The 12,972-nt window shown below is 43.8% G+C and overlaps 1 long non-coding RNA gene across 1 annotated transcript; it reads left to right on the top strand.

Annotated features, from left to right (window-relative positions):
• Window positions 1–5,947: 5,947 nt before the first annotated feature.
• Window positions 5,948–12,716, top strand: LOC129839626 (uncharacterized). The gene is made up of 3 exons (XR_008757047.1): window positions 5,948–6,078; window positions 6,499–6,566; window positions 12,611–12,716. It is a non-coding gene; the product is annotated as an uncharacterized LOC129839626 (long non-coding RNA).
• The last annotated feature ends 256 nt before the right edge of the window (window positions 12,717–12,972 follow it).

Below are 12,972 nucleotides of genomic sequence, written 5' to 3'. Positions count from 1 at the left end.
TTTAAAAAAAAGAAAGTATTATTCTCCTTAGATCTGAAATCCACAACAGAAGCTAGCCAGAAGCTAGCTAGTTCACTGGCTAACGTTAGTATTCAGCTAACCACGGTTGGCGGTCATCAGCTATCCTTTAGCTCGAAAAGCTATCGCCAGTTTTGTACAACGCGACCCAGACCAGAGCATACCGGACCTATTTTCTCTCCATATCGCCGGATTTCTACCGCAAGCTCTGGACATTTACACCTGGATCTTGCAGCTAGCTGCTATCAGAGTCACTATTGGCTTACGTCGGTCCCGGAGCAAACATCAATTATTCCGGAGCTAGCCAGCTGAAGAGTTCCATCAGCCACTCCTGGACTACAATCACCTATCCGGACCCGTTTTACTGCCGATGCGGAGCCCCACCGGGCCTTCACGACTGGACTACTGACGTTATCTGCCTGAGGGAGTTATCCAACTGGCCCCTCCGTCGCGACGTAAACTGAACGCCCATCTGCGGCCCGCTAATCGTTAGCTGTCTTATCGGCTCTATCGGACAATTGTCTGGGTCACTATAACTATATCTATTTTGCCAATTGGAACTGACCCCTCTACCACACGGAACCCCACTAATCTACCGATGGAAACGCACGAGGTGGCTAAAAACAGACCTCCATCCTCTGCCAGCTCGCTACCCATGGCTCGGCTAGCTGCCTGAATCGCCAACCAACCTCACTACTCACTGGACCCTTATGATCACTTGGCTAAGCATGCCTCTCCTTCATGTCAATATGCCTTGTCCATTGCTGTTCTGGTTAGTGTTTATTGGCTTATTTCACTGTAGAACCTCAAGCCCTGCTCATTATACCTTATCCAACCTTTCAGTTCCACCACCCACACATGCGATGACATCACCTGGTTTCAATGATGTTTCTAGAGACAATATCTCTCTCATCATCACTCAATGCCTAGGTTTACCTCCACTGTATTCACATCCTACCATATCTTTGTCTGTACATTATACCTTGAAGCTATTTTATCTCCCCCAGAAACCTGCTCCTTTTACTCTCTGTTCCGGACGTCCTAGACGACCAATTCTCATAGCTTTTAGCCGTACCCTTATCCTACTCCTCCTCTGTTCCTCTGGTGATGTAGAGGTGAATCCAGGCCCTGCAGTGCCTAGCTCCACTCCTATTCCCCAGGCGCTCTCTTTTTATGACTTCTGTAACCGTAATAGCCTTGGTTTCATGCATGTTAACATTAGAAGCCTCCTCCCTAAGTTTGTTTTATTCACTGCTTTAGCACACTCTGCCAACCTGGATGTCCTAGCCGTGTCTGAATCCTGACTTAGGAAGACCACCAACAACTCTGAAATCTCCATCCCTAACTACAACATTTTCAGACAAGATAGAACGGCCAAAGGGGGCTGTGTTGCAATCTACTGCAGAGTTCTGTCCTACTATCCAGGTTTGTACCCAAACAATTTGAACTTCTACTTTTAAAAATACACCTCTAAAAACAAGTCTCTCACCATTGCCGCCTGCTATAGACCACCCTCTGCCCCCAGCTGTGATCTGGACACCACATGTGAACTAATTGCCCCCCATCTATCTTCAGAGCTCGTGCTGCTAGGTGACCTAAACTGGGACATGCTTAACACCCCAGCCATCCTACAATCTAAGCTTGATGCCCTCAATCTCACACAAATTATCAATAAACCAACCAGGTACCACCCCAAAGCCGTAAACACGGGCACCCTCATAGATATCATCCTAACCAATCATCCTAACCTCTAAATACATCTCTGTTGTTTTCAACAAAGATCTCAGCGATCACTGCCTCATTGCCTGCATCCGTAATGGGTCAGCGGGCAAACGACCTCCACTCTTCACTGTCAAACGCTCCCTGAAACACGTCAGCGAGCAGGCCTTTCTAAATGACCTGGCCCGGGTATCCTGGAAGGATATTGACCTCATCCTGTCAGTAGAGGATGCCTGGTTATTTTAAATGCCTTCCTCACCATCTTAAATAAGCATGCCCCATTCAAGAAATTTAGAACCAGGAACAGATATAGCTCTTGGTTCTCTCCAGACCTGACTGCCCTTAACCAACACAAAAACATCCTATGGCGTTCTGCATTAGCATCGAACAGCCACCGTGATATGTCACTTTTCAGGGAAGTTAGAATAGCCAAGGCTAGCTTTTTCAAGTAGAAATTTGCTTCCTGCAACACAAACTCAAAGTTCTGGGACACTGTAAAATCCATGGAGAATAAGAACACCTCTTCCGAGCTGCCCACTGCACTGAGGATAGGAAACTCTGTCACCACCGATAAATCCACTATAATTGAGAATTTCAATAAGCATTTTTCTACAACTGGCCATGCTTTCCACCTGGCTACCCCTACCCCGGTCAACAGCACTGCACCCCCCGCAGCAACTCACCCAAGCATTCCCCATTTCTCCTTCTCCCAAATCCAGTCAGCTGATGTTCTGAAAGACCTGCAAAATCTGGACCCCTACAAATCTGCCGAGCTAGACAATCTGGACCCTTTCTTTCTAAAATGATCTGCTGAAATTGTTGCAACCCCTATTACTAGCCTGTTCAACCTCTCTTTCGTGTCGTCTGAGATTCCCAAAGATTGTAAAGCACTGCGGTCAACCCCCCTCTTCAAAGGGGGGGACACTTTTGACCCAAACTGCTACAGACCTATATCTATCCTACCCTGCCTTTCTAAGGTCTTCAAAAGCCAAGTCAACTAACAGATCACCGACCATTTCGAATCCCACAGCACCTTCTCCGCTATGCAATCTGGTGTCAGAGCTGGTCATGGGTGCACCTCAGCCACGCTCAAGGTCCTAAACGATATCTTAACCGCCATTAAATAAAAATCAATACTGTGCAGCCGTATTCATTGACCTGGCCAAGACTTTCGACTGTCAATCACCACATCCTCATCGGCAGACTCGATAGCCTTGGTCTCTCAAATGATTGCCTCGCCTGGTTCACCAACTACTTCTCTGATAGAGTTCAGTGTGTTAAATCGGAGGGCCTGTTGTCCAGGCCTCTGACAGTCTCTATGGTGGTGCCACAGGGTTCAATTCTTGGGCCGACTCTCTTCTCTGTATACATCAATGATGTCGCTCTTGCTGCTGGTGAGTCCTGATCCACCTCTACGAAAACGACACCATTATGTATACTTCTGGCCCTTCTTTGGACACTGTGTTAACAACCCTCCAGACGAGCTTCAATGGCATAGAACTCTCCTTCCGTGGCCTCTAACTGCTCTTAAATACAAGTAAAACTAAATGCATGCATTTCAACCGATCGCTGCCTGCACCTGCCCGCCCGTCCAGCATCACTACTCTGGAGTGATGTTCTGACTTAGAATATGTGGACAACTACAAAATACCTAGGTGTCTGGTTAGACTGTAAACTCTCCTTCCAGACTCACATCAAACATCTCCAATCCAAAGTTAAATCTAGAATTGGCTTCCTATTTCGTAACAAAGCATCCTTCACTCATGCTGCCAAACATACCCTCGTAAAACTGACCATCCTACCGATCCTCGACTTCAGCAATGTCACTTACAAAATAGTCTCCAACACCCTACTCAACAAATTGGATGCAGTCTATCACAGTGCCATCCGTTTTGTCACCAAAGCCCCATATACTACCCACCACTGCGACCTGTACGCTCTCGTTGGCTGGCCCTCGCTTAATACTCGTCGCCAAACCCACTGGCTCCAGGTCATCTACAAGACCCTGATAGGTAAATTCCCCCCTATTCTCAGCTCGCTGGTCACCATAGCAGCACCCACCTGTAGCATGCACTCCAGCAAGTATATCTCTCTGGTCACCCCCAAAACCAATTCCTCCTTTGGCCGCCTCTCCTTCCAGTTCTCGACTGCCAATGACTGGAACGAACTACAAAAATCTCTGTGCTTCCAACTTTGTGGCAACAGTTTGGGGAATGCCCTTTCCTGTTTCAGCATGACAATGCCCCTGTGCGAGGTCCATACAGAAATGGTTTGTTGAGATCGGTGTGGAAGAACTTGACTAGCCTGCACAGAGCCCTGACCTCAACCCCTCCGAACACCTTTGGGATGAATTGGAATGCCGAGCCAGGCCTAATCGCCCAACATCTATGGCTGAATGGAACCAAGTCCCTGCAGCAATGTTCCAGCATCTGGTGGAAAGCCTTCCCAGAAGAGTGAAGCCTGTTATAGCAGCAAAGGAGGGACCAATTCCATATTATTGCCCATGTAGTCTATTACAGTTGCTATTACTAATGAAACTTGGTGCATGGTTTCCCTGCGAAATGTTGTCATATTAACAATGTGCCTTGCTACAAGGCATTTAAAAAAAAGTTATGTTTTGATGCCCAGAACAGTAGATGTTCTTAAAACTTATTTGGGACTAGGGGGCAGTATTGAGTAGCTTGGATAAAAGGTGTCCAGAGTAAACTGCCTGCTACTCAGGCCCAAAAGCTAGAATATGCATATAATTACTAGATTTGGATAGAAAACACTCTGAAGTTTCTAAAACTGTTTGAATGATGTCTGTGAGTATGGCAGGCAAAAACCTGAGAAAAAATCCAACCAGGAAGTGGGAAATCTGAGGTTTGTAGTTTAAGTCATTGCCTATTGAATATACAGTGTCTATGGGGTCATATTGCACTTCCTACGGCTTCCACTAGATGTCAACTCTTTAGAACCTTGTTTCAGGCTTCTACTGTGAAGGGGGAGAGAATAAGAGCTGATTGAGTCAGGGGTCTGGCAGTATGCCATGAGCTCAGTCCGGCGTGCGCCCGTGAGAGTTAGCTGCGTTTGCTGCTTTCTAAAGACAAAGGAATTGTCCGGTTGAAACATTATTGAAGTTTTATGATTAAAACATCCTAAAGATTGATTCTATACATCGTTTGACATGTTTCTACAAACTGTAATATAACTTTTTTGACTTTTCGTCTGAACTAAGCGATCGCGCATTGAGCATTTGGATTACTGGGCTAAACGCGCAAACAAAAAGGAGGTATTTGGACATAAATTATGGACTTTATCGAACAAAACAAACATTTGTTGAACTGGGATTCCTGGGATTGCATTCCGATGAAGATCATCAAAGGTAAGTGAATATTTATAACGCTATTTCTGACACCTCTCCTTCTTTGGAAAATGGCTGTATGTTTTTCTGTCGCTAGGTGCTGACCTAACAAGGTGGGCTTTCGTCGTAAAGCCTTTTTGAAATCTGACACAGCGGTTGCATTAAGGAGAAGTTTATCTATAATTCCATGCATAACACTTGTATCTTTTATCAATATTTCTATAATTTGATGTGGCTCTCTGCACTTTCACCGGAGGTTTGTTTGAGACAATGCATTTCTGAACATAACACACTAATTTCAAATTAGGTTTTTAGACAAAGATTAACTTTATCGAACAAAACACACATTTACATGAAGTCCTGTGAGTGCCATCTGATGAAGATCATCAAAGGTTAGTGATTAATTGAATCGCTATTTCTGACTTTTGTGAGCCCTCTCCTTGGCTGGAAAATGGCTGTATGGTTTTCTGTGACTAGGTGCTGACCTCTAACATAATCGTTTGGTGTGCTTTCGCCGTAAAGACTATTTGAAATCGGACACTGTGGCTGGATTTACAAGAAGTTTATCTTTAAAATGGTGTATAATACTTGTATGTTTGAGGAATTTTAATTATGGGATTTCTGTTGTCGCTAGCGTCCCACATATCCCAGAGAGGTTAAAGGTTAAAGCTTTTTATTCTATGTGATTTTTCTTTCTATTCACACCTTTTGCTGTTTTATGAGGGGATTGGTTTTATGGTCATTTTTATTAAATTTGATCTTAATTTCTGAATGAATGAATTCATTATTTTTCTCCAGAGCGGAAATTGGATACATTTGGATAATTTATTGATGTCACACATGACTTCTGTTGTCTCATAGAAACACGGAGGAATTCTGAGGATTTTTCCAGAGGCCAATGCACAGTTCGTCGACATCGAACCCAAGTTCGACCGCCTCCTCTTCTTCTGGTCAGACCGGCGGAACCCCCATGAGGTGCAGCCGGCATACCACACCAGGTAGGGTGATCTCTGACCTTTTGACACCAGAGAAAATGTCATACTCCTGAACTTGGACCCAGGGTTGTCTGCTTGTCTTCCATCCCAAACCTCCTGTTTTGTGTTGCTTATTGTAATGGCATTTAAGTAAAGCATCCGTCACAGGCCATTTTGAGAACTTGGCTGGAGCGTGAATTGTGACAGTTTACATTAGGTTAATGCATGCCATGGTCTATGAACAGACATTATTGTAAAGTGTTACCACATTAAGCAACACCACCAACAACAATATCCAGCTTTAATATATTGGAAAATGCTCAATAGTGTTAGAATAGTTGGACCATGACAAATGGTAGTGTTGGTGTTAGTATGTATACCTATTATGTGAATAATTGTATGTTAGTTGACCTCTCTGTTTCCGTTGTCTCACTCGCTGTCCAGGTATGCCATAACAGTATGGTATTTTGATGCCGATGAACGAGCTCGGGCCAAGGAGAAATATCTAACAAGTAAGATGGAGTCCTGGGCACGTATTCATAATCTCAAAGTAAGAGTGTTGATCTAGGATTGGTTTTGCCTTTTGGATCATAATAAATAAGATGATTCTAGATCAGCACTTGATCCTAGATCAGCAATGTGATCCTAGATCAGCAATGTGAGACTAGATCAGCACTTGATCCTAGATCAGCAATGTGAGACTGAGACACTTTATGAATACAGGGTCAATGTGATCATCATAAGAACATATTTTTTTGTTCGTTTTTTTGTGTTGTTTGTAACTTATTTGTTTACTTATTCTGTACATAATGTTGCTGCTACCGTCTCTTATGACCGACAATAACTTCTGGACATTAGATCAGTGATTACTGACCACTAACTGTCAGAAGCTTTTTCTTTTAACGAGTCCGACGAGCCCACGTGAAGGACATACTGCTTTCCCGGGAACAGGCCCAAATCCCTGTCATTTGCGTGAAGAGAAGATGGAGAAAAAGAGGAAGGAGGTCGGGCTGCCTTCTGAGAATTCATAGGCGATCGAATAAACCCCCACTGCTTTCCATTCTACTAGCTAACATGCAGTCATTCAAAAATAAAATTGACGACCTACGAGGAAGAATAAACTACCAACGGGACATTAAAAACTGTAATATCTTATGCTTCACGGAGTCGTGGCTGAACGACGACATTATCAACATACAGCTGGCTGGTAAAACGCTGTATCGGGAGGATATAACAGCGGCGTCTGGTAAGACAAGGGATGGCGGCTTATGCATATTTGTAAACAACAGCTGGTGCATGATATCTAAGGAAGTCTCAAGGTTCTGCTCGCCTGAGGTAGAGTATGTCATGATAAGCTGTAGACCATACTAACTACCTAGAGAGTTTATCTGTATTTTTCGTAGCTGTCTACATACCAACACAGTCCGGTGCTGGCACTAAGACCGCACTCAATGAGCATAAGCAAACAGGAAAACGCTCATCCAGAGGCGGCGATCTTAGTGGCCGGGGACTTTAACCTCTAACGAGTCTCCCTCCCGGATCTGGGATCCTCATCAAAAAAGCTGACTAGCATAGCCTAGCCTAACGCGACAGGGATATCTTATAATTTCATGAAATCACAAGTCCAATACAGCAAATGAAAGATAAACATCTTGTGAATCCAGCCAACATTTCCGATTTTTAAAATGTTTTACAGCGAAAACACAATATATATTTATATTAGCTCACCACAATAGCCAAACACACAATGCCATGTTTCCACCGCATAGGTAGCTTTCACAAAACCCACAAATAGAGATAAAATTAATCACTAACCTTGAACAACTTCATCAGATGACAGTCTTATAACATCATGTTATACAATACATTTATGTTTTGTTCGAAAATGTGCATATTTGAGGTATAAATCGTAGTTTTACATTGCAGCCACCATCACAAATAGCACCTAAACAGCCAGAATAATTACAGAGAGCAACGTGAAATACATAAATACTCATCATAAAACATTTATGAAAAATACATGGTGTACAGCAAATGAAAGATAAACATCTTGTGAATCCAGTCAATATTTCCGATTTTTTAAGTGTTTTACAGCGAAAACACAATATATATTTATATTAGCTTACCACAATAGCCAAACACACAACGGCATTTATTCACCGTAAAGATAGCTTTCACAAAACCCACAAATAGAGATAGAATTAATCACTAACCTTTGGACAACTTCATCAGATGACAGTCTTATAACATCATGTTATACAATACATTTATGTTTTGTTCGAAAATGTGCATATTTAGAGCTACAAATCCTGGTTTTACATTGTGAATACGTAGCCATAATGCACCAAATTGTCCGGAGATATTTTGGACAGTCACGTTATCTAACCAAAAAACTCATCATAAAATTTACTAAAAAATACATGTTGTGCAGCAAATGAAAGATACACTGGTTCTTAATGCAACCGCTGTGTTAGATTTTTTAAAATAACTTTAGTACAACATACAGCATGCAATATTGTGAGACAGCGCTCACATATTCTCCGCCTTGTTGGAGCCAACATATACCACAAAAATACGAAATAAAATCATAAATATTCTCCTACTTTTGATGATCTTCCATCAGAATGTTGTGCAAGGAGTCCTAGTTCCAGAATAAATCGTTGTTTGGTTTTAGAATGTCCATTTCTTCTGTCGAATTAGCAACTTTGGCTAGCCATGTGGAGGGCACATGTCCAAGAAATCGTTGCGCCTGGAACGAAAAATTCCAAAATTCCCAATAAACGTTGAATAAACTGGTCAAACTCGGTTGAAAATCCTACTTTATGATGTTTTTCTCATATGTATCCAATAAAATCAGAGCCTGAGCATTTCGTCGTGTATACGTAACGCATTTCAGAAGACAATGTTAGGTTCCCTTGTGCGCAGCTGAATACTGACAAAAGAGCGGACCTGTCACTCCAAAAGCTCTCATTCGGTCTCACATCAAGCTAGACACCCCATTCAACCTTCTACTGCCTGTTGACATCTAGTGGAAGGCGTATGAAGTGCATACAGATCCATAAATATAAGCCAGTTGAATAGGCAGGCCCTGACACAGAGCCCCATTTTCAGAATTTTCACTTCCTGTTTGGAAGTTTGCTGCCAAATGAGTTCTGTTTTACTCACAGATATAATTCAAACAGTTTTAGAAACTTCAGAGTGTTTTCTATCCAATAGTAAGAATAATATGCATATTGTATGATCTAGAACAGAGTACGAGGCCGTTTAATTTGGGCACGATTTTTTCCCAAAGTGAAAACAGCGCCCCCTATTAATTAATGCAGGGAAACTTAAATCCGTTATACCAAATTTCTATCAGCATGTTAAATGTGCAAGCAGAGGGGAAAAACTCTAGACCACCTTTACTCCACACACAGAGACGTGTACATAGCTCTCCCTCGCCCTCCATTTGGCAAATTTGACCATAATTCTATCCTCATGATTCCTGCTTACAAGCAAAAATTTAAGCAGGAAGCACCAGTGACTCGGTCAATAAAAAAATGGTTAGAGGAAGCAGATGCTAAGCTACAGGACTGTTTTGCTAGCACAGACTGGAATATGTTCCGGGATTCTTCCGATGGACTACACCACATCAGTCATTGGCTTCATTAATAAGTGCATCGATGACATCTTCCCCACAGTGTCTGTACATTCCCCAACCACCCCACATACCCCAACCCGAAGCCATGGAGTACAGGCAACATCCGCACTGAGCTAAAAGCTAGAGCTGCCGCTTTCAAGGCTCGGGACTCTAACCCGGAAGCTTATAAGAAATTCCGCTATTCCCTCCGACGAACCATCAAACAGGCAAAGCATCAATACAGAACTAAGATCGAATCGTACTACACCAGCTCTGATGCTCGTCGAATGTGGCAGGGCTTGCAAACCATTACAGACTACAAAAGGAAGCACAGCCGAGAGCTGCCCAGTGACACGAGCCTACCAGACTAGCTAAACTATTTCTATGCTCGCATCGAGGCAAATAACACTGAAACATGCATGAGAGAATCAGCTGTTCCGGACGACTGTGTGATCTCGCTCTCCGCAGCCGATGTGAGTAAGACCTTTAAACAGGTCAACATTCACAAGGCCAGATGGATTACCAGGACATGTACTGCGAGCATGCGCTCACCAACTAGCAAGTGTCTTCACTGACATTTTCAACCTCTCCCTGTCCGAGTCTGTACTACCAACCTGTTTTAAGCAGACCACCATAGTTACTGTTCCCAAGAACACTAAGGTAACCTGCCTAAATGACTACCGACCCGTAACACTCACATCTGTAGCCATGAAGTGCTTTGAAAGGCTGGTCATGGCTCACATCAACACCATTATCCCAGAAACCCTAGACCCACTCCAATTTGCATACCACCCTAACAGATCCACAGATGATGCAATCTTTATTGCACTCCACATTGCACTTTCCCACCTGAACAAAAGGATGTGAGAATGCTATTCATTGACTACAGCTCAGCGTTCAACACCATAGTGCCCTCAAAGCTCATCAATAATCTAAGGACCCTGGACTAAACACCTCCATCTGCAACTGGATCCTGGACATCCTGACGGGCTGCCCCCAACTTGAAGCTCTCAACCTGCTCCACTACAGCTCCGTCGATAAGAACGGGGGCATGCTCAGTCCTCCATCATCTCCTTTGTCTTGATCACGTTGAGGGAGAGGTTGTTGTCCTGGCACCACACGGACAGGTCTCTGACTTCCTCCCTATAGGGTGTCTCGTCGTTGTCGGTGATCAGGCCTACCACTATTGTGTTATCAGCAAACTTAATGATGGTGTTGGAGTCGTGCTTGGCTGTGCAGTCATGTGTGAACAGGGAGTACAGGAGGAGACTGAGCACGCACCCCTGAGAGGCCCCTGTGTTGAGGAACAGCGTGGACAGGTCTCTGACTTCCTCCCTATAGGGTGATCACCACGCTGATCCTCAACACAGGGGCCCCTCAGGGGTGCGTGCTCAGTCCCATGCATATTCTAGCTTTTAGGACTGAGTAGCAGGCTGTTTACTCTGGGCACCTTTTTATCCACTGCCCCCCTGTCCCAAAGAAGTTTTAATGCCCTCCTTGCCTGGTCCGTGAGTTTTGGTGGGCAGCCCTCTCTTGGCAGGTTTGTTGTGGTGCCATATTCTTTCCATTTTTTTATAATGGATTTAATGGTGCTCCATGGGATGTTCAATTTTTTTTAACCCAACCCTGATCTGTACTTCTCCACAACTTTGTCCCTGACCTGTTTGGAGAGCTCCTTGGTCTTCATGGTGCCGTTTGCTTGGTGGTGCCCCTTGCTTAGTGGTGTTGCAAGCCTCTGGGGCCTTTCAGAACAGGTGTACAGTCGTGGCCAAAAGTTTTGAAAATGACACAAATATAAATTTTCACAAAGTCTGCTGCCTCAGTGTCTTTAGATATTTTTGTCAGATGTTACTATGGAATACTGAAGTATAATTACAAGCATTTCATAAGTGTCAAAGGCTTTTATTGACAATTACATGAAGTTGATGCAAAGAGTCAATATTTGCACTGTTGACCCTTCTTTTTCAAGACCTCTGCAATCTGTCCTGGCATGCTCTCAATTAACTTCTGGGCCGCATCCTGACTGATGGCAGCCCATTCTTGCATAATCAATGCTTGGAGTTTGTCAGATTTGTGGGTTTATGTTTGTCCACACACCTCTTGAGGATTGACAACAAGTTCTCACTGGGATTTAAGTTCTGGGGAGTTTCCTGGCCATGGACCCAAAATATCGATGTTTTGTTCCCCGAGCCACTTAGTTATCACTTTTGCCTTATGGCAAGGTGCTCCATCATGCTGGAAAATGCATTGTTCGTCACCAAACTGTTTCTGGATGGTTGGGAGAAGTTGCTCTCGGAGGATGTGTTGGTACCATTCTTTATTCATGGCTGTGTTCTTAGGGAAAATTGTGAGTGAGCCCACTCCCTTGGCTGAGAAGCAACCCCACACATGAATGGTCTCAGGATGCTTTACTGTTGGCATGACACAGGACGGATGGTAGCGCTCACCTTGTCTTCTCTAGACAAGCTTTTTTCCGGATGCCCCAAACAATCGGAAAGGAAATTCATCAGAGAAAATGACTTTACCCCAGTCCTCAGCAGTCCAATCCCTGTACCTTTTGCAGAATATCAGTCTGTGTCTGATGTTTTTCCTGGAGAGAAGTGGCTTCTTTGCTGCCCTTCTTGACACCAGGCCATCCTCCAAAATGATTTGCCTCACTGTGCGTGCAGATGCACTCACACCTGCCTGCTGCCATTCCTGAGCAAGCTCTGTACTGGTGGTGCCCCGATCCCGCAGCTGGATAAACTTTAGGAGACGGTCTGGCGCTTGCTGGACTTTCTTGAGCGCACTGAAGCCTTCTTCACAACATTTGAACCGCTCTCCTTGAAGTTCTTGATGATCCGATAAATGGTTGATTTAGATGCAATCTTACTGGCAGCAATATCTGTGAAGCCCTTTTTGTGCAAAGCAATGATGACGGCACGTGTTTCCTTGCAGGTAACCATGGTTGACAGAGGAAGAACAATGATTCCAAGCACCATCCTCCTTTTGAAGCTTCCAGTCTGTTATTCGAACTCAATCAGCATGACAGGGTGATCTCCAGCCTTGTCATCGTCAACACTCACACCCGTGTTAATGAGAGAATCACTGACATGATGTCGGCAGGGCTGAAATGCAATGGAAATGTTTTTTGGGGATTCAGTTCATTTACATGGCAAAGAGGGACTTTGCAATTAATTGCAATTCATCTGATCACTCTTCATAACATTCTGGAATATATGCAAATTGCCATCATGCAGACTTTGTGAAAATTAATATTTGTGTCATTCAAAACTTTTGGCCACGACTGTATATATACT

Source organism: Salvelinus fontinalis, chromosome 40, assembly GCF_029448725.1.
Source record: "Salvelinus fontinalis isolate EN_2023a chromosome 40, ASM2944872v1, whole genome shotgun sequence".
Taxonomy (NCBI): Eukaryota; Metazoa; Chordata; class Actinopteri; order Salmoniformes; family Salmonidae; genus Salvelinus; species Salvelinus fontinalis.
This window is presented reverse-complemented; position numbering and strand designations above follow the sequence as displayed.